Source organism: Lithobates pipiens, unplaced genomic scaffold, assembly GCF_037356315.1.
Source record: "Lithobates pipiens isolate NorthernLeopardFrog02 unplaced genomic scaffold, aLitPip1_a1.2 Scaffold_35, whole genome shotgun sequence".
NCBI classification, from domain to species: Eukaryota; Metazoa; Chordata; class Amphibia; order Anura; family Ranidae; genus Lithobates; species Lithobates pipiens.
The window spans coordinates 1,111,167-1,129,571 of record NW_027507811.1 but is presented as its reverse complement, the minus strand read 5'-3'; the positions used below and the strand labels follow the sequence as shown (position 1 = coordinate 1,129,571).

Genomic DNA, 18,405 nt, shown 5'->3' with positions numbered 1-18,405 from the left:
TACTATATGCCCCTACCCTCCTCTTTGAAGAGGTTGAGCGGTGTCATATTTCTACTGGGGCTGCTTATGATATCCCTGTGCTGTGCTGACTTCCTCCTGGGGGTTCTTATTATGAAGGGATCACACTATCCCTGTGCTGTGCTGACTTCCTCCTGGGGGTTCTTATTATGAGGGGATCACACCATCCCTGTGCTGTGCTGACTTCCTCCTGGGGCTGCTTACGGTGCTGCTGTCAGTGCTGTATGTCACGGTGCTGCTGTCAGCGCTGTATGTCACGGTGCTGCTGTCAGCGCTGTATGTCACGGTGCTGCTGTCAGCGCTGTATGTCACGGTGCTGCTGTCAGCGCTGTATGTCACGGTGCTGCTGTCAGCGCTGTATGTCACGGTGCTGCTGTCAGCGCTGTATGTCACGGTGCTGCTGTCAGCGCTGTATGTCACGGTGCTGCTGTCAGTGCTCTGTATTACGGTGCTGCTGTCAGATGCCTCTATCACGGTGCATGTGTCATTCCGGTATGTCACGCTGCTGGTGATCATCTCCTGCACCCTCTTCTTTGCCTACCCTGGTCCCTGACCTTCCCTCTCCTCCATTGCCTTCATTAGCTCCACAGTCCTGAATTGTTAGAACAATTTCCCAAATAAAATAAAAATGCTTGTAGTTATCGATCCCAAATTCACCTCATACATGTATTATGTCATTGTCCAGATGGTGGGACTACGTTTTACCCCCTAATAATTACCACGTGGCCGCAAATTCGACATGAAGGTTTGCAAAGTTCGCCTCCCATTGAAGTCAATGGGGCCCGCGGCGAACGGTCGGTTTCGCGAACGTTTGGGTCCGTTCGCATTTCGCGTTCGCGAAACGTCCCGTCGGAAGTTCGTCCATCACTAGTCAGGAGTATATCATATACAACCCAGGGTGCAGAGGTCAGGAATATATCATAAGAGGCACAGGGTGCCCAGGTCAGGAGTATATCATATACAGCCCATTGTACAGAGTGCAGTGGTCAGGAGTATACCGTATACAGCCCAGGGTTTGGAGTGCAGTGGTCAGGAGTATTTTAACATCATGAAATCAATGTTACTGAGACACAGAAATTGTTCATTGCTCCAGGAACCTCAAGAAACCTTTGGAGGAACCCTGGTTGAGAAAGGCTGGACTAGGCAGTAATATATTTCTCTCCCCCTTGGTGGGAGTGGAGATGACCCCATCTATAAGGATATACAGTACATACACACAGCACAAGGACCTGTTCACACTACGAGACGTTTCTCTGGGCTGCAGTTCCTCTGATCTCCACAAGATGGTGATCTCACTTCTACCATAGAGACAGGAAGTCTCTATGGAAGACAGGAAGTGATGTCAGGCACAGACAGGAAGTTCTGGGTGGGAGGTGAGTCGGGAGGAAGTAGAGAGGAGAGTTTGCTTGAAGTTTCAGTAGAGGAGGTAATAAGATCTTATCTTCTATTTACACCCAGTAACCCCCCGTCATGTTCCGTCCTCTTCCTCCATAGTCACCGTGATGTCTTTTATCTCCAGCAGATGATGATACATATATTATTATTATTTTGCACAATTTATATAGCGCCAACAGTTTATGCAGCGCTTTACAATGTGGTGGTGGGGCAGCACAATTACAGTACAGTTCAATACAGGAGGGCCCGGCTCATAGAGCTTACATTCTAAAGGGAGGGGGTGGTGGTACAAAAGGTAATAGATGCGGGGAATGATTTGATGGGGGTGGATCGGGGACAGTTGTTAGGTGGGGGGTGGGATCGGCTTCCTTGAATAAATGAGTTTTCAGGGATCTCCTAAAGGTGGACAGGTAAGGGTCTGATCAGACATACCAGGGAAGGGCGTTCCAGTGGATGGGAGAGGCTCTGGAGAAGTCCTAAAGGTGGACAGGTAAGGGGCTGATCGGACATCCCGGGGAAGGGAATTCCAGAGGATGGGAGTGGCTCTGGAGAAGTCCTGAAGGTGGACAGGTAAGGGGCTGATCGGATATACCGGGGCAGGGAGTTCCAGAGGATGGGAGAGGCTCTGGAGAAGTCCTGAAGGTGAGCATGGGAGGAGGTAACAATGGAGCTAGAGAGCAGGAGGTCCTGGGAGGAGTGGAGGGGACAATTTGGGCGATATCTGCAGATGAGGTTGGTGATGTAGATGAGGGGAGGATTTGGGCGATATCTGCAGATGAGGCTGGTGATACAGATGGGGGGAGGGGACAATTTGGGCGATATCTGCAGATGAGGTCGGTGATGTAGATGGGGGGGGGGAGATGTTGTGGATGGCCTTGTATGTTGTGGTTAGCATTTTGAATTTTATACGGTGGGGGAGGGGAAGCCAGTGAAGGGATTGGTAGAGAGGGGAAGCAATCACAGATCGATTAGTGAGGTGTATTAGTCTAGTAGCAGCATTCATATTAGACTGAAGGGGGAGGAGCCTGTGTAAGGGTCGGCCAATAAGGAGAGAGTTGCCGTAGTCGGGAAATAATCGCGGAGTGAACGAGTTGCTTTGTGGTGTCATTAGTCGGGAAGGTGGAATTCTGGAGATGTTGTGGAGGGGAAGGCGGGAGGATTTAGCCAGTGATTGGATGTGGGGAGAAGGAGAGGTCAGAGTCAAGGATTACACCCAGGACCCCGGCATGTGTGGAGGGACCAATGGTTGTGCTGTTGATATTAATGGTGAAGTCATGGGAGGGGGGGGGGGGACCGGGAAGGAGGAAATATAACAAGCTCAGATTTAGAAAGATTGAGTTGGAGGAAGTGGTGTGACCTCCATACTGAGATGTCATTCAGTAAGTTGGAGATCTGTGAGGAGATGGAGGGGGTGAGTTGAGGAGACGGAGGGGGTGAGGTGAGGAGATGGAGGGGGTGAGTTGAGGAGACGGAGGGGGTGAGGTGAGGAGATGGAGGGGGTGAGGTGAGGAGATGGAGGGGGTGAGTTGAGGAGACGGAGGGGGTGAGGTGAGGAGATGGAGGGGGTGAGGTGAGGAGACGGAGGGGGTGAGGTGAGGAGACGGAGGGGGTGAGGTGAGGAGATGGAGGGGGTGAGTTGAGGAGTGGAGAGATAGATCTGGGTATCATTGGCATAGAGGTGGTATTGGAAGCCATGGGAGGTCATCAACTGGCCCAGGGAAGAGGTATAGAGAGAGAATAGGAGGGGCCCAAGGATAGAACCTTGGGGTACCCCAACAGAGAGAGGAAGGGGAGCGGAGGAGATGGAGTTGTGACATTGAAAGTGCGCTGAGATAGGCAGGAGGAGAACCAGGATAAAGCAGAATCGCGGAGGCCAAAGGAGTGTCATTTGCTGAGGAGGAGCAGGTGGTCAACTGTGTGGAAGGCAGCAGACAGGTCTAAGAGTATGGAGGATGGAGTATGGGGGATGGAGGATGGAGTATGGGGGATGGAGTATGGGGGATGGAGTATGGAGGATGGGGGATGGAGTATGGAGGATGGGGTATGGGGGATGGAGTATGGGGGATGGAGGATGGAGTATGGGGGATGGAGTATGGGGGATGGAGTATGGAGGATGGGGGATGGAGGATGGGGTATGGGGGATGGAGTATGGAGGATGGGGGATGGAGTATGGGGGATGGAGTATGGAGGATGGGGGATGGAGTATGGAGGATGGGGTATGGGGGATGGAGTATGGAGGATGGGGGATGGGGGATGGAGGATGGAGTATGGGGGATGGAGTATGGAGTAGTTGCCGTTGGTTTTAGCAGTTAGTAGGTCATTGGGGAGTTTTAGGAGGGCAGTTTCAGTGGAATGTTGTGGGTGGAAGTCGGACTGTAGGGGGTCGGGAAGGTTGTTGTCCATGAGGTAGCGACTCATTCGGTGATGGACAAGGCGTTTGATGAGCTTGGAGGCAAACGGGAGCAGGGAGATGAGTCTTAAGTTATTCAAACAGGTGGGGTCTAGTGAGGGGTTTTTTGAGTATGGGGGTAACCAGTGCATGTCTGAGTGGGGAAGGAAAGGAGTCGGAGGAGAGGGAGAGGGTGAAGATGTGGGTTGGGGAGTTTAGGATAGAGGGGGAAGGTGGTCGCAGTAATTGTGAGGGGACAGGTGGTGGGGGGGGCCATGGAGAGGAGTTTATCAACTTCATCGGTGGTAACTGGGCAGAAGGAGGAGAGTATTGAGTGTGGTGTTGGACCCGATGTGTTGTAGTCTGTTAGTTTAGCAGTGTGGAGTCAGGAGTTGTATCTGAGAAGGGCAGATTTGTAGAGGGTAAAGTCTTGCAGAGATTTCGATTTGCGCCACGCTCGCTGAGAAGCAGGGCTGCATCTCTTTAGACTTCTGGTGTCGTCTGTTTGCCAGGGTTGTGGCAGACGGGGCCTGATTCTGTGTGTAGAAAGAGGGGCAAGTATGTCTAGGGAGGATGACAGGGTGTTGTTAGAGGCAGGAACTCCCAGCCTCTTTACATGTAGCTCCGATATAGTGAAAGAGCATTTAACTTCTCCTCTGTGGCCACTGATCCCAGCACCACGTCTTCAGGCACTGCCAACCCACCAGGCTGCAGCTTCCCTTTTTTATACCAGCCCTCCACCAGCTCACCTGACTGACTCTTCACCAGCCCTCCTGGCTGCCTCTTCACACCAGCCCACCCAGCTTACTCTTCACCAACCCATTCAACTGACTCTTCACCAGCCTACCCAATGGACTCTTCATCCTCCCTCCCGGCTGCATCTCCACACCAGCTCACCCGACTGACTCTTCACCAGCCCACCTGACTGACTGTTCACCAGACCATCTGAATGATTGTTTACCAAGCCACTAGACTGACTCTTCACCAGCCCTCCTAGCTGCCTCTCCACACCAGTCCACCAGACTGACTCTTCACCAGCCCACCCGGCTGACTCTTCACCAGTCCACCAGACTGACTCTTCACCAGCCCACCAGACTGACTCTTCACCAGCCCACCCGGCTGACTCTTCACCAGTCCACCAGACTGACTCTTCACCAGTCCACCAGACTGACTCTTCACCAGCCCACCCGGCTGACTCTTCACCAGTCCACCAGACTGACTCTTCACCAGTCCACCAGACTGACTCTTCTCCAGTCCACCTGGCTGACTCTCAGGAGATCTCTCAGGGAAAGGACTGAAGACTTAAGCACACCATTATCTTCAAGGGAGACTGGCTGAATGTGGCAGTCTCCCCCCTTCATTAGTCTCCACAGTGTTGCACTACTCTGTATTCACTCTGTCCTCTCTTGCTCCCTTGCTTCCAGGAAGACCTCCTCCTCTGTGTTCTAGCAGGATTCTTCCAGCACCCGAGCCCCAGCCCAAGGCAGGACACCCCCCCAGACTAGGGGGCACCCCTGAGGGCTACTGACAGCCTCCTCAACACTGCATCTCCATTTTCCACCCAACTGCCCATACTTGCATGGGCCATGTCTATTTAAGGTATTCTCTGCCCCCTGCCAGCCCATGACTGGTGATTGGCTGAGGCCTTACAAATATGCATGGCAGCTCCCTCTAACCCCCGCCCTCTAGTTCTAGAAGATTCTCCATTCTTTCTAGACCAGTGGGAGGCACCAGAGAGCTGCCATGATGAGTCAACCCTAACCCAGATTTCACAGGTCCCCCCCCCCCCCAAAAAAAAAGCAACCGTGTCCCCATCGGCTAGAAAAAAAACAACTTCTTCACCCAGGAGCAGCCGTCCATAAAGATAAGTCCATAAAGATACAGGCAGCAGTCCTCTACTTTCTGTCCATCTCTGCAGTTTCCAGGCTGACCAATTCACTTCAGTCCCTTCACAAATACAAGTTAGGATTTGGGAGTCTTCTGAGACTGCCATCAGCTTCCCTGACAGCAGCAGAGTGCCTTCTGGTGGGCCGTCCAGCCTTAACAACTACCACCCGGTCTTTGTATATGGCTCTTCCCAGCCGCTATTCCTGACAAATGTCCTGGAACGGGGTCCAAATCTCCTCGTTATGAGGTCCACTCAGAGTTTTGGGGACATGCATGAAGTCCCAGACCTGTCTTCCTCCTATTTGGCCCAGAAATCTTCAATAATGTCCATAACATCCTGGGGGACATATGGGTAGTCCAACTCCAACTTGAGTGCTGTCCTCCACTGCACCTCTCTCTGAAACCTTAAGAATCTTGGCAGGTTCTATGGCTTGCCTTTCCTCACTACCCACTGCCTTTGTTCAGCACCTCTGAGATATGGATGGTTGGTTCTGGAACTGCTGCCGGACACAAACTGGGGTCTGCAGGGATCCTTCAGCCCTCTCAGCTGACTCTGGCATCTCTGACACTTCTGACAGTACTTACACATCTTCCTGGGAGTCTCCTCACTCCCATTCCTTCTCAGAACTACTGTGAGATGTCCATTCCTCCCAGTCATCATCTATTGGCCCGAACTCGGCTTGCAGTCTGGGTGACCCCCAATCTATTGCCCCACCACTGCTGCTCGCCTCTAGCTCACGTGAAGACAAGTTGTCCTCCTGCAATGGCTCCTTCCAGGTGGAACTGATAGGGCGGACTGGTGCAGCCGGCCTTCCAGGACCAGCTTCTAGTTCCTGCTAGGCAGCACTAACAGGTACCAGCTATGTTCGCGGGCTGCAGGCCGAGGCAGATTTCCAGCTCTCTTCCCCAGTGTCGCTTGTCTTCGATGGGGAGTCCCAATTCTGACTCAACCCCGCCTTTAGCGGTCACTTGGCCCATTCCGGCTTTCCGGGACTTCCGCTGCTCTTCTGTGCAGAGACCTGACCAGAAAGCTAAGCTGTAGGTGAGCGGCTCCTGCTCACTCGATATCAGTTTCATGCGATGGTTGTTGGAATGTCCGACCCGTGTGTACAAGGGCTAAGGATTGCTCACTTTCTTGTTTTATATATATATATATATATATATATATATATATATATATATATATATATAAACAAAGAGATTCCAAACAAAACACAGCCTCAGAATTCGTCCTGCGGGCTGGTGCGTGGTGACGTTACAGACTGCAGCTCCACCCGACGCAGAGGCCTCTTTTCCCAGTCGATGCCTCCTACGCTGCAATCTGTGATGTCACCACGCACCACTGGAATTGTTTGAAGATTGTTCCCATACTCTGGTGAAGTTACCATCACAGCAGGAGGAGGGTCTCTCATTGAAACCGAAAGAGTATTACAGTTGGTTTCATTAAGAACCAAGCGTGTCTGATCCCCATAACCCGGGATCCATCCTTTCTGGTAAGAGGCTAAATTTTCGGAATCTCATGACTCTACACTAAGAACAATAATGGACCAGTTTTGATTATTAATGTGGACTTTGTTAAATTTTTCTATTTTTTACCTTATTGAGAATTCATCCTTAGCCCTTGTACACATGGAAAATGTCCCATTGGACCGTGTTGTCGGATAATCCGACTGTGTGTGGGCTCCATCGGACTGTTTCCGTCGGAATATCCAACGGACGAAGTTTTAGAGCTGGGCTATAAAACTTTCCGACAACATGATCCGGTTGGACTTTGTCCGATTGTGTGTAGAGAATTCTGATTGGACAAAGTGCCACGCATGCAGATCAAATTCCTAGACCAAAGCTATTGGCTACTAGCCTGAACGTAGTCCCGTTGTAACGAAGTAACGTCATCACGTTACGTACGATCGGATTTTCCGACAACTTTGTCTGACCGTGTGTATGCAACACAAGTTTCGGACAAAATCCGTCAGACAAAATCCAACGGATTTTGTTGTTGGAATGTCCGACCCGTGTGTACAAGGGCTAAGGATTGCACACTTTCTTGTTTATATATATATATATATATATATATATATATATATATATATATATATAAACGAAGAGATTCCAAACAAAACACAGCCTCAGAATTCGTCCTGCGGGCTGGTGCCTGATGTCGCTACAGACTGCAGCTCCACCCGACGCAGAGACCTCCTTTCCCAGTCGATGCCTCCTACGCTGCAATCTGTGATGTCACCACGCACCACTGGAATCGTTTGAAGATTGTTCCCATACTCTGGTGAAGTTACCATCACAGCAGGAGGAGGGTCTCTCATTGAAACCGAAAGAGTATCGCAGTTGGTTTCATTAAGAACCAAGCGTGTCTGATCCCCATAACCCGGGATCCATCCTTTCTGGTAAGAGGCTACATTTTCGGAATCTCATGACTCTACACTAAGAACAATAATGGACCAGTTTTGATTATTAATGTGGACTTTACATGTTTTTCGAGAATTTGTTACATTTTTCTATTTTTTACCTTATTGAAAATTCATCCTTCGGTTTGCACACTTTCTTGTTTATATATATATATATATATACATACAGATATTTCCCCATCAGCCATTATAAGAAATGCGTGGTGCCACTTCTCTTCAATGCTGCTGGACGACTCATTCCCATCTATTGGAAGAGACCTCAAGAGCCGAGCTCAGCTGATTGTAAAAATAAAGTCACAAATAAAATGGCGGCTGAAGAATGGATGGCTACTTGTGGTGTAGAAATTTTGTTAAGATGTATTCAATACGTATTATTACAGTGTCTCCCAGTGTTATGCCCCGTACACACGATCTGAATTTTCATCTGAAAAACCTTGGATGGTTTTTCCATCGGAATTCCGCTTAAGCTTGGCTTGCATGCACACAATCGCGCAAAAGTTCTCGGGAAACTTTCGACCGGCAAGAACGCGGTGATGTACAACACTACGACGAGCCGGGAAAATTAAGTTCAATGCTTCCGAGCACGCCTCAAATTGTTTCCGAGCAGCCGTAGGAATTTTGCGCGTCGGAATTGCTACAGGCGATCGGAATTTCCGATAGGAACTTTTTTTCCATCGGAAAAAAATAGAGAATCTGCTCTCAGTCTTTTGCTGGTGGAAATTCCGCCAGCAAAAGTCCGATAGAGCGTACTCAATGGTCGGAATTTCCAACCAAAAGCTCACATTGGACTTTTGCTGGCGGAATTTCCCATCGTGTGTACGGGGCATTAGTTCTACTTGTGGCTCGTTCATAAGAGCGAACCGGAACTGGTAAAGGACCATTGGTAGAAAAAAACTTTGTGTGGAGGTGGAGAGGTGTTCGCCCTGTGAAGATATGACCACCAGTGAGGGCCCCTGCGTTACGCGCAGACGTGCATTTGGAGGGGATATATTTGCTCTGCGAAGACTTTATCGGTTTGATACGGATTTGCCTTTGCGGAGGGATGTACGCTCGTGTCTTTCTATGTGTCTGATCAGGATGTAGAGGGACCACGACATGTCCCTGCAGATAGCCTCCCGTCCACAGGAATGTATGCGTTGTTCTCTGAACAGGGTGTTAGGAAAAAAAATATATATAATGCTTGGGGGTTTCTAAGTAATTTTCTAGCAAAAAAAAAAAAGATTTTAACTTGTAAACAACAAATTTGAAAAATAGGCCCCGGCCCTTAAGTGGTTAAGAAAGAAAAATCATGTCCGGCGATGTCCATCCATCTTCAATCAGTCCGACGGACGTGAAAAATAGAAAAAATAAAAAAGCTCCGCCTTCGATGGTAGGCTCTCATGGAGGCGGAGTTTTTTCAGGGTTTATTTCTTTTGGGTCTGTCGGGCGGCGTGATTGAAGTTGGATGGACATCGCCGGACACTGTTTTTTTTTTTTCTTTTTTAATAAAGGAATTGTCAAAAACTGTCTATTGTGGTTTTTACTTTTTCACACTTTTTTTGGTGAATGGGTAGAGGTACAATGTACCCGATACCCATTCACAAAGGGGGGCCGGGATCTGGGGGCTCCCTTATTAAAGAGGGCTTCCAGATTCCGATAAGCCCCCCTGGCCGCACACCCCAACAACCAATGGCCAGGGTTGTCGGGAAGAGGCTCTTATCCCCATTAACATCGGGACACTGTACTTTGGAGGGACCCCAAAGCACCCCCCCTATGTTGAGGGCATGTGGCCTGGTATGGTTCAGGTGGGCGCTCGCTCACCTCATCCGCTATCCTGACGTCCAGGCTGCATGCTCGGATAAGGGTCTGGTATGAATTATGGGGGGATCCAATGCCAATTTTTATTTTTTTTGACGTGGAGTTTCCCTTCAAATCCATACCAGACCCCAAGGGCCTGGTATGGACTGGGGGGGGGGGGGGGGGGCTGCACACAGTTTTTTTCCTTCATTTTTAATCTATATTGTAAAAAGTAAACATGACAGGAGACAGTTTAGGACAAGGCCTTTATTAAAAAAAGGAAAAAAAATGTCCCACGATGTACATTCATCTTCGATCACAGCGCCGCGACCTGAGAAAAAAACAAAACGGAAAAGCTTCACCTCGATGGGAGGCGTCCCACGACTGCAGCATTTTTGCGCTGACAGCGCTTATATAGCTGAGGGCAGGGCCACCCAGTGACGCTCTCTCGTCCCCCCCCTTTTCCTGCGGCCTGCCAGGTTGCGTGCTCAGATAAGGGTCTGGTATGGATTTTGGGGGGGAGCCCAACGCCATTTTTTTAATTTTGCACGGGGTTTCCCTTATAATCCATACCAGACCTAAAGGGGCCTGGTATGGATTTTAGGGGGGACCCCCAGACCAAAGGGCCTGGTAATGGACTTGGGGGGAACTCAGAATGTTTTTTTCAATGATTTTTATGTATATTGCTGGGATCCGGCAATACATTACAGCTGCGAGCAAGCTGAAATGACATTTTTTTCCTTTAGAAATGTCAATATTGCTGTGCCACTAGCAGGCTTAGGCCTGATTCACACCTAATGGCATTTTTAGTGCTTTTTGCATTTTGCAGGTTTGCACAACAGTCCATTTAACATGGTTTCCTATGGAAGACGTTCTGTAGTGCAAATCTGAAAAATGCAAAAAGCACTAAAAATGCCCTAGATGTGAATCAGGCCTAAGGGGACCCCCAGTCACGATATGTAAAGGAATCTTTCATTTTTATTGTTTCACTTTAAGCATTAATAAAATCACTGCTCCTGAAAAAAACTGTTGTTTTAAAAACTTTTTTTTTTTGCATTGATACATGTCCCCTGGGGCAGGACCCGGGTCCCCAAATACTCCCCTGGGGCAGGACCCGGGTCCCCAAATACTCCCCTGGGGCAGGACCCGGGTCCCCAAATACTCCCCTGGGGCAGGACCCCGGTCCCCAAATACTCCCCTGGGGCAGGACCCGGGTCCCCAAATACTCCCCTGGGGCAGGACCCGGGTCCCCAAATACTCCCCTGGGGCAGGACCCGGGTCCCCAAATACTCCCCTGGGGCAGGACCCCGGTCCCCAAATACTCCCCTGGGGCAGGACCCCGGTCCCCAAACACTTTTTATGGCGCAATAACTTTTATATAAGCCTTTAAAATTAGCACTTTTGATTTTTCATGTCCGTGTCCCATAGACTTTAATAGGGTTTGTGTGTTCGCACTAATTCTTTGCCGAGTCGCGGTGTTCTGCCGTGAATTGAATCGCGGGGGGGGGGGTGTGTCTCTTCCCATCCCTATCCACCAGTCTACCCAACTGACTCTCTTCACCAGTCTACCCAACTGACTCTCTTCACCAGTCTACCCAACTGACCCCTTTCACCAGTCTACCCAACTGACTCTCTTCACCAGTCTACCCAACTGACTCTCTTCACCAGTCTACCCAACTGACTTTCTTCACCAGTCTACCCAACTGACTTTTCACCAGTCTACCCAACTGACTCTCCACCAGTCTACCCAACTGACTCTCTTCACCAGTCTACCCAACTGACTTTTCACCAGTCTACCCAACTGACTCTCTTCACCAGTCTACCCAACTGACTCTCTTCACCAGTCTACCCAACTGACTCTCTTCATCAGTCTACCCAACTGACTGTCTTCACCAGTCTACCCAACTGACTCTCCACCAGTCTACCCAACTGACTCTCTTCACCAGTCTACCCAACTGACTCTCCACCAGTCTACCCAACTGACTCTCTTCACCAGTCTACCCAACTGACTCTCTTCACCAGTCTACCCAACTGACTCTCCACCAGTCTACCCAACTGACTCTCTTCACCAGTCTACCCAACTGACTCTCCACCAGTCTACCCAACTGACTCTCCACCAGTCTACCCAACTGACTCTCCACCAGTCTACCCAACTGACTTTTCACCAGTCTACCCAACTGACTCTCTTCACCAGTCTACCCAACTGACTTTTCACCAGTCTACCCAACTGACTCTCTTCACCAGTCTACCCAACTGACTCTCTTCACCAGTCTACCCAACTGACTCTCTTCACCAGTCTACCCAACTGACTCTCTTCACCAGTCTACCCAACTGACTCTCTTCACCAGTCTTCCCAACTGACTCTCTTCACCAGTCTACCCAACTGACTCTCTTCACCAGTCTACCCAACTGATTCTTCAACAGTCTGCTGCACACAGAATGTTTTTTATCTTGATGCATAGAATGCACCTTCTGCCTTTAGAACCACTTTAAGTATGCAGAACAACCCTCCTGCCCTCCGCCGTCCAGCTTCCAGAATGTTCTCCAACTTTCTAGAACCAGGGGGAGGCACCAGAGAGCTGCCTGTATGAGTCATCCAGCCCTGAACTTCCGTAAACTCCGACCCAATTAAGACTCACAGGTTTTAAACATGAGTCAGAGTAAAGTTTCCTGCACTCACACTAGAGGGTGCCACACTGGTATCATTTTATAAAAGTAATTTGTATGGAATGTGTTAATGATTACAAGAAAAGCAATAAAATAGATTCCATTCAGCCCGCAAAAAGAGACCCCCCCCCCCACCAAAAATAGATCCCCGGAAGGAACAATAGACCCCCAGAAACAAAATATTCTCAGGGAGGGACAATAGACCCCCAGTAACAATAGACTCCCTGCAGAAATATATACAGCCCAGGGACAATAGACCCCCAGCAGCAATATATACACCTCAGGGACAATAGACCCCCAGCAGCAATATATACACCTCAGGGACAATAGATCCCCAGCAGCAATATATACACCTCAGGGACAATAGACCCCTCAGTAACAATAGATACACCCCAGGGAATAATAGATCCTCAGCAGCAATAGATCCCCAGGAGGGACAATAGGCCCCCCAGCAACAATAGATCCACCCCAAAAGCAATAAACCCCCCAGAAGCAACAGACCACAAGCAGCAATAGTTATTCCCCGGGAACAATAAACCCGACCAACAATAGACCCCTGCCAGTAGCAATAGTTCTACCAGCAGCCAGCATTAACAGAGCTTTCAGCAGCCGGCAACAGTAGACCCCTCCCTCAACAGTAGATCACTCTCAGCAACAACTGTTAACCCACACGCAACAATAGACCTCACCAGCAACAATAGATCCCTCACAGTAAAAATAGACCTTCCCACTGACAACAGATCGCCCAGCAGCCAGCATCAATAGACCCTTCAGCACACTCCCTGATACTACTAACTGAAAGCCACACAGCTTGGTGATAGGTCTGCATCTTAACTGACCTGTTATTTCTTTAGTAGGTTAGGGGGGTTGTTTTTTAGTCCTGGAAACCCGCTGTTTTGGGTTCTGGAAATCTCATACATTGTCCGTATTCTACTTTCCAGCCAGTAGTGAGTGGACTTGGCAAGATACTCTCCCCGTATTGAGGGTATGTGGTCTGGTATGGTACAGGAGGGGGCATGGCCACTCCCCACCCTTCCCTGCCCAGACAGACTGCATGCTCAGATCGGCTTCTGGTGTGGATTTTTGGGGGTGCCCTACATTTCCTTTTTCTTATTTTTTTGCATAGGGTTCCCTCATTAAATCTATACCAGACCTGAAGGGCCCAGTATGAGTTTTTGGGGTCCCTATGCAGCTTTTTTTTGTTACATTTTGTTTGTATTCACCTGTTAGCCGGGAATCCCCAGTTGACAGCTGAATAGGCGGGGGAGGGGGGATGCAGGTTTTCGGGGGGGGCCTGCAGCCTCTGGCTCCTCATTAACCAGCCTGAGCGGGAAGCTGCCACATTTAGCAGCGATAATAATACTGCAACTGGAGGTTGAACTTGGTGGAATACCCATTTCCTTCAGACACTCGCTGACCCCCCCAAACAGGCCAAATTCTGTACAAACCCGGAGAACATTCCAAATGGTCCATTTATTGGTTTTATATTGGTGACAAATGGGAGGAGGACCCCATATATCAGTGGTCAGTGGGAGAAGGACATTCCTCCATCATCATGAAATCATTGTTACTGAGACAGAAATTGTCCATTATCAGGGAACCCCAAGAAACCTTTGGAGGAACCCTGGCTGAGAAAGGCTGGACTAGGCAGTAATATATTTCTCTCCCCCTTGGTGGGAGTGGAGATGACCCCATCTATAAGGATATACAGTACATACACACACAGCACAAGGACCTGTTCACACTACGAGACGTTTCTCGGGGGCTGCAGTTCCTCTGAGCTCCACAAGGTGGTGATCTCACTCCTACCCAGGCAGGAAGTCGCTATGGAAGACAGGAAGTGATGTCAGGTACAGACAGGAAGTGATGTCAGCTTCAAACAGGAAGTGATATTAGATAAAGACAGGAAGTTCCATGAGGTACGTTGAACAGAGGTGACCTTGCTGGAAAAGGAAGCAAAGGTAATAAGATGTTATTTTCTATTTACACCCAGTAACCCCCCCTCCCCCCGTCATGTCCGTCCTCTTCCTCCATAGTCACTGTGACGTCTTTTATCTCCAGCAGATGATGATACACACATATATAGTGTGGGAACCTAGAATACCCCCTTCAGGGGCAGAACATTCCCGCACTCACGGGGCCGGAATATTCTCTTCATTTTGGAGACGTGTCACCTTTCCCACCAATCACCTCATCAGTCTGTACTAATGTATAGAGATGGGCTCGGGCGTGTTCGAAATCCCACGTGCTCGATCCCACTGGGAAGTCAACGCCGTACACGGCCAATCAGAGGAAGTGAGACATTTCCCGGTCTGCAGCTGTAGAGATCGGAAATGTCGAGGTGATTAGTCTGTGTACAGCGTCGGCTTCCTGGCAGGATCGGGCACGCGGGATTTCAAAACGCCCGAGAACATCTCTACTAATGGATTATACCACTTTTATTAGTGGGGGGGTTAGGGGAGATTGGAATAGAATTGTAGTAGAATTTGTAGTAAATGCCGGGAAAATGGGTTTTTCCATAACGATCCGAGTCTCAGAAATTCATCCTAAAATGTGATCAGTAAAGTCCCCGGAGTACACGGGGATCACAGGAATATGACGTGTCCTGCCAAAGACAAAGTTCATCTTTCAGTTTAGGAGAGGTGGGACGCACCCGGGAGAAATGATTCTGTGTACATGTAGCACTACCCCCCTCCATAGGAGTTGCAGCTGAAATGGATCCCCCTTCCTGCACAGCCAGGCACACCGAATCCTCACAAGCACCCTGAGTCCGTAGCTTTGTTTTCTTTATTTATTAAGGGTTAATAACTTGGATAGGGATGGGAGGTTATGGGATGCCCACTTGACTTCAACAACTTCAGGGACATCTTCCTATATACATCTATATACAGTCTCTTCTCCTCTTTCCTCCAGCACAAACTCTTGCTTTCTCCAGCTGAATCACTCTCTAGGCCAGTGATGATGAACCTCGGGCACTCCAGATGTTTTGGAACTTAATTTCCCATGATGCTTAACTACTCTGCAGAGTGCATGAGGATCATGGGAAATGTAGTTCCAAAATATCCGTGGCGCCAAGGTTCCCCATCACTGGTCTAGAGGATCTGACCGGCTCCCCGTCAGATTTAGCAATAGCCCATTACAGGCAGGAACTCGCAGCCCCTTTACGTGTAGCTCAGATATAGTGAAACAGCATGTAACTTCTCCTCTGCAGACACTGCCAACCCACCTGGCTGCAGCTGCCCTTTTCACCAGCCTCCTGGCTGCCTTTCCACATCAGGCCACCCAACTGACTCTTCACCAGTCCCCCCCCCCCAGTTTGACTCTTCACCAGCCCCACATGACTGACTTTTCACCAGCCCTACCCAAATGACACTTCACCAGCCCTACCTGACTGACCCTTCACCAGCCCCACCTGACTGACTCTTCACCAGTCCCCCCCCCCAGTTTGACTCTTCACCAGCCCCACATGACTGACTTTTCACCAGCCCTACCCAAATGACACTTCACCAGCCCTACCCGACTGACTCTTCACCAGCCTCACCCGACTGACACTTCACCAGCCTCACCTGACTGACACTTCACCAGCCCCATCTGACTGACTCTTCACCAGCCCCACCCGACTGACTGTTCACCAGCCTCACCCGACTGACTGTTCACCAGCCCCACCCGACTGACTGTTCACCAGCCCCACCCGACTGACTGTTCACCAGCCCCACCCGACTGACACTTCACCAGCCCCACCCGACTGACACTTCACCAGCCCCACCGACTGACTCTTCACCAGCCCTACCCGACTGACTCTTCACCAGCCCCACCCGACTGACTCTTCACCAGCCCCACCCGACTGACTGTTCACCAGCCCCACCCGACTGACTGTTCACCAGCCCCACCCGACTGACTGTTCACCAGCCCCACCCGACTGACTGTTCACCAGCCCCACCCGACTGACTGTTCACCAGCCCCACCCAACTGACTGTTCACCAGCCCCACCCGACTGACACTTCACCAGCCCCACCGACTGACTCTTCACCAGCTTTACCCAACTGACACTTCACCAGCCCCACCCGACTGACTGTTCACCAGCCCCACCCGACTGACTGTTCACCAGCCCCACCCGACTGACTGTTCACCAGCCCCACCCAACTGACTGTTCACCAGCCCCACCCGACTGACACTTCACCAGCCCCACCGACTGACTCTTCACCAGCTTTACCCAACTGACACTTCACCAGCCCCACCCGACTGACTGTTCACCAGCCCCACCCGACTGACTGTTCACCAGCCCCACCCGACTGACTGTTCACCAGCCCCACCCAACTGACTGTTCACCAGCCCCACCCGACTGACACTTCACCAGCCCCACCGACTGACTCTTCACCAGCTTTACCCAACTGACACTTCACCAGCCCCACCCGACTGACTGTTCACCAGCCCCACCCGACTGACTGTTCACCAGCCCCACCCGACTGACACTTCACCAGCCCCACCCGACTGACTGTTCACCAGCCCCACCCGACTGACTGTTCACCAGCCCCACCCGACTGACTGTTCACCAGCCCCACCCGACTGACACTTCACCAGCCCCACCCGACTGACACTTCACCAGCCCCACCCGACTGACTCTTCACCAGCCTCACCCGACTGACACTTCACCAGCCCCACCGACTGACTCTTCACCAGCCTCACCCGACTGACACTTCACCAGCCTCACCTGACTGACACTTCACCAGCTCCACCCGACTGACACTTCACCAGCCCCACCTGACTGACTCTTCACCAGCCTCACCCGACTGACTCTTCACCAGCCTCACCTGACTGACACTTCACCAGCTCCACCCGACTGACACTTCACCAGCCCCACCGACTGACTCTTCACCAGCCTCACCCGACTGACACTTCACCAGCCCCACCGACTGACTCTTCACCAGCCTCACCCGACTGACACTTCACCAGCCTCACCTGACTGACACTTCACCAGCTCCACCCGACTGACACTTCACCAGCCCCACCTGACTGACTCTTCACCAGCCTCACCCGACTGACTCTTCACCAGCCTCACCCGACTGACACTTCACCAGCCCCACCCGACTGACACTTCACCAGCCCCACCCGACTGACTGTTCACCAGCCCCACCCAACTGACTGTTCACCAGCCCCACCCGACTGACACTTCACCAGCCCCACCGACTGACTCTTCACCAGCTTTACCCAACTGACACTTCACCAGCCCCACCCGACTGACTGTTCACCAGCCCCACCCGACTGACTGTTCACCAGCCCCACCCGACTGACTGTTCACCAGCCCCACCCAACTGACTGTTCACCAGCCCCACCCGACTGACACTTCACCAGCCCCACCGACTGACTCTTCACCAGCTTTACCCAACTGACACTTCACCAGCCCCACCCGACTGACTGTTCACCAGCCCCACCCAACTGACTGTTCACCAGCCCCACCCGACTGACACTTCACCAGCCCCACCCGACTGACTGTTCACCAGCCCCACCCGACTGACTGTTCACCAGCCCCACCCGACTGACACTTCACCAGCCCCACCCGACTGACACTTCACCAGCCCCACCGACTGACTCTTCACCAGCCTCACCCGACTGACACTTCACCAGCCCCACCGACTGACTCTTCACCAGCCTCACCCGACTGACACTTCACCAGCCTCACCCGACTGACACTTCACCAGCCTCATCCGACTGACACTTCACCAGCCTCACCTGACTGACACTTCACCAGCTCCACCCGACTGACACTTCACCAGCCCCACCTGACTGACTCTTCACCAGCCTCACCCGACTGACTCTTCACCAGCCTCACCTGACTGACACTTCACCAGCCCC

General features: G+C 51.0%; 1 protein-coding gene across 3 annotated transcripts in view; it reads left to right on the top strand.

The window, feature by feature from the left end:
* Window positions 1–18,405, top strand: part of LOC143955897 (uncharacterized) — a 96,182-nt gene that overhangs the window by 64,807 nt on the left and 12,970 nt on the right. For 2 of the 3 annotated variants that reach the window (XM_077466020.1, XM_077466018.1), the window contains exon 1: window positions 14,414–14,513. The exons of the other annotated variant lie outside the window; for it this stretch is intronic. The gene's annotated coding sequence lies outside the window, so the exon portion shown is untranslated. Of the gene's footprint in view, window positions 1–14,413; window positions 14,514–18,405 lie in introns of those variants that run through there. 3 annotated transcript variants of the gene reach the window in all.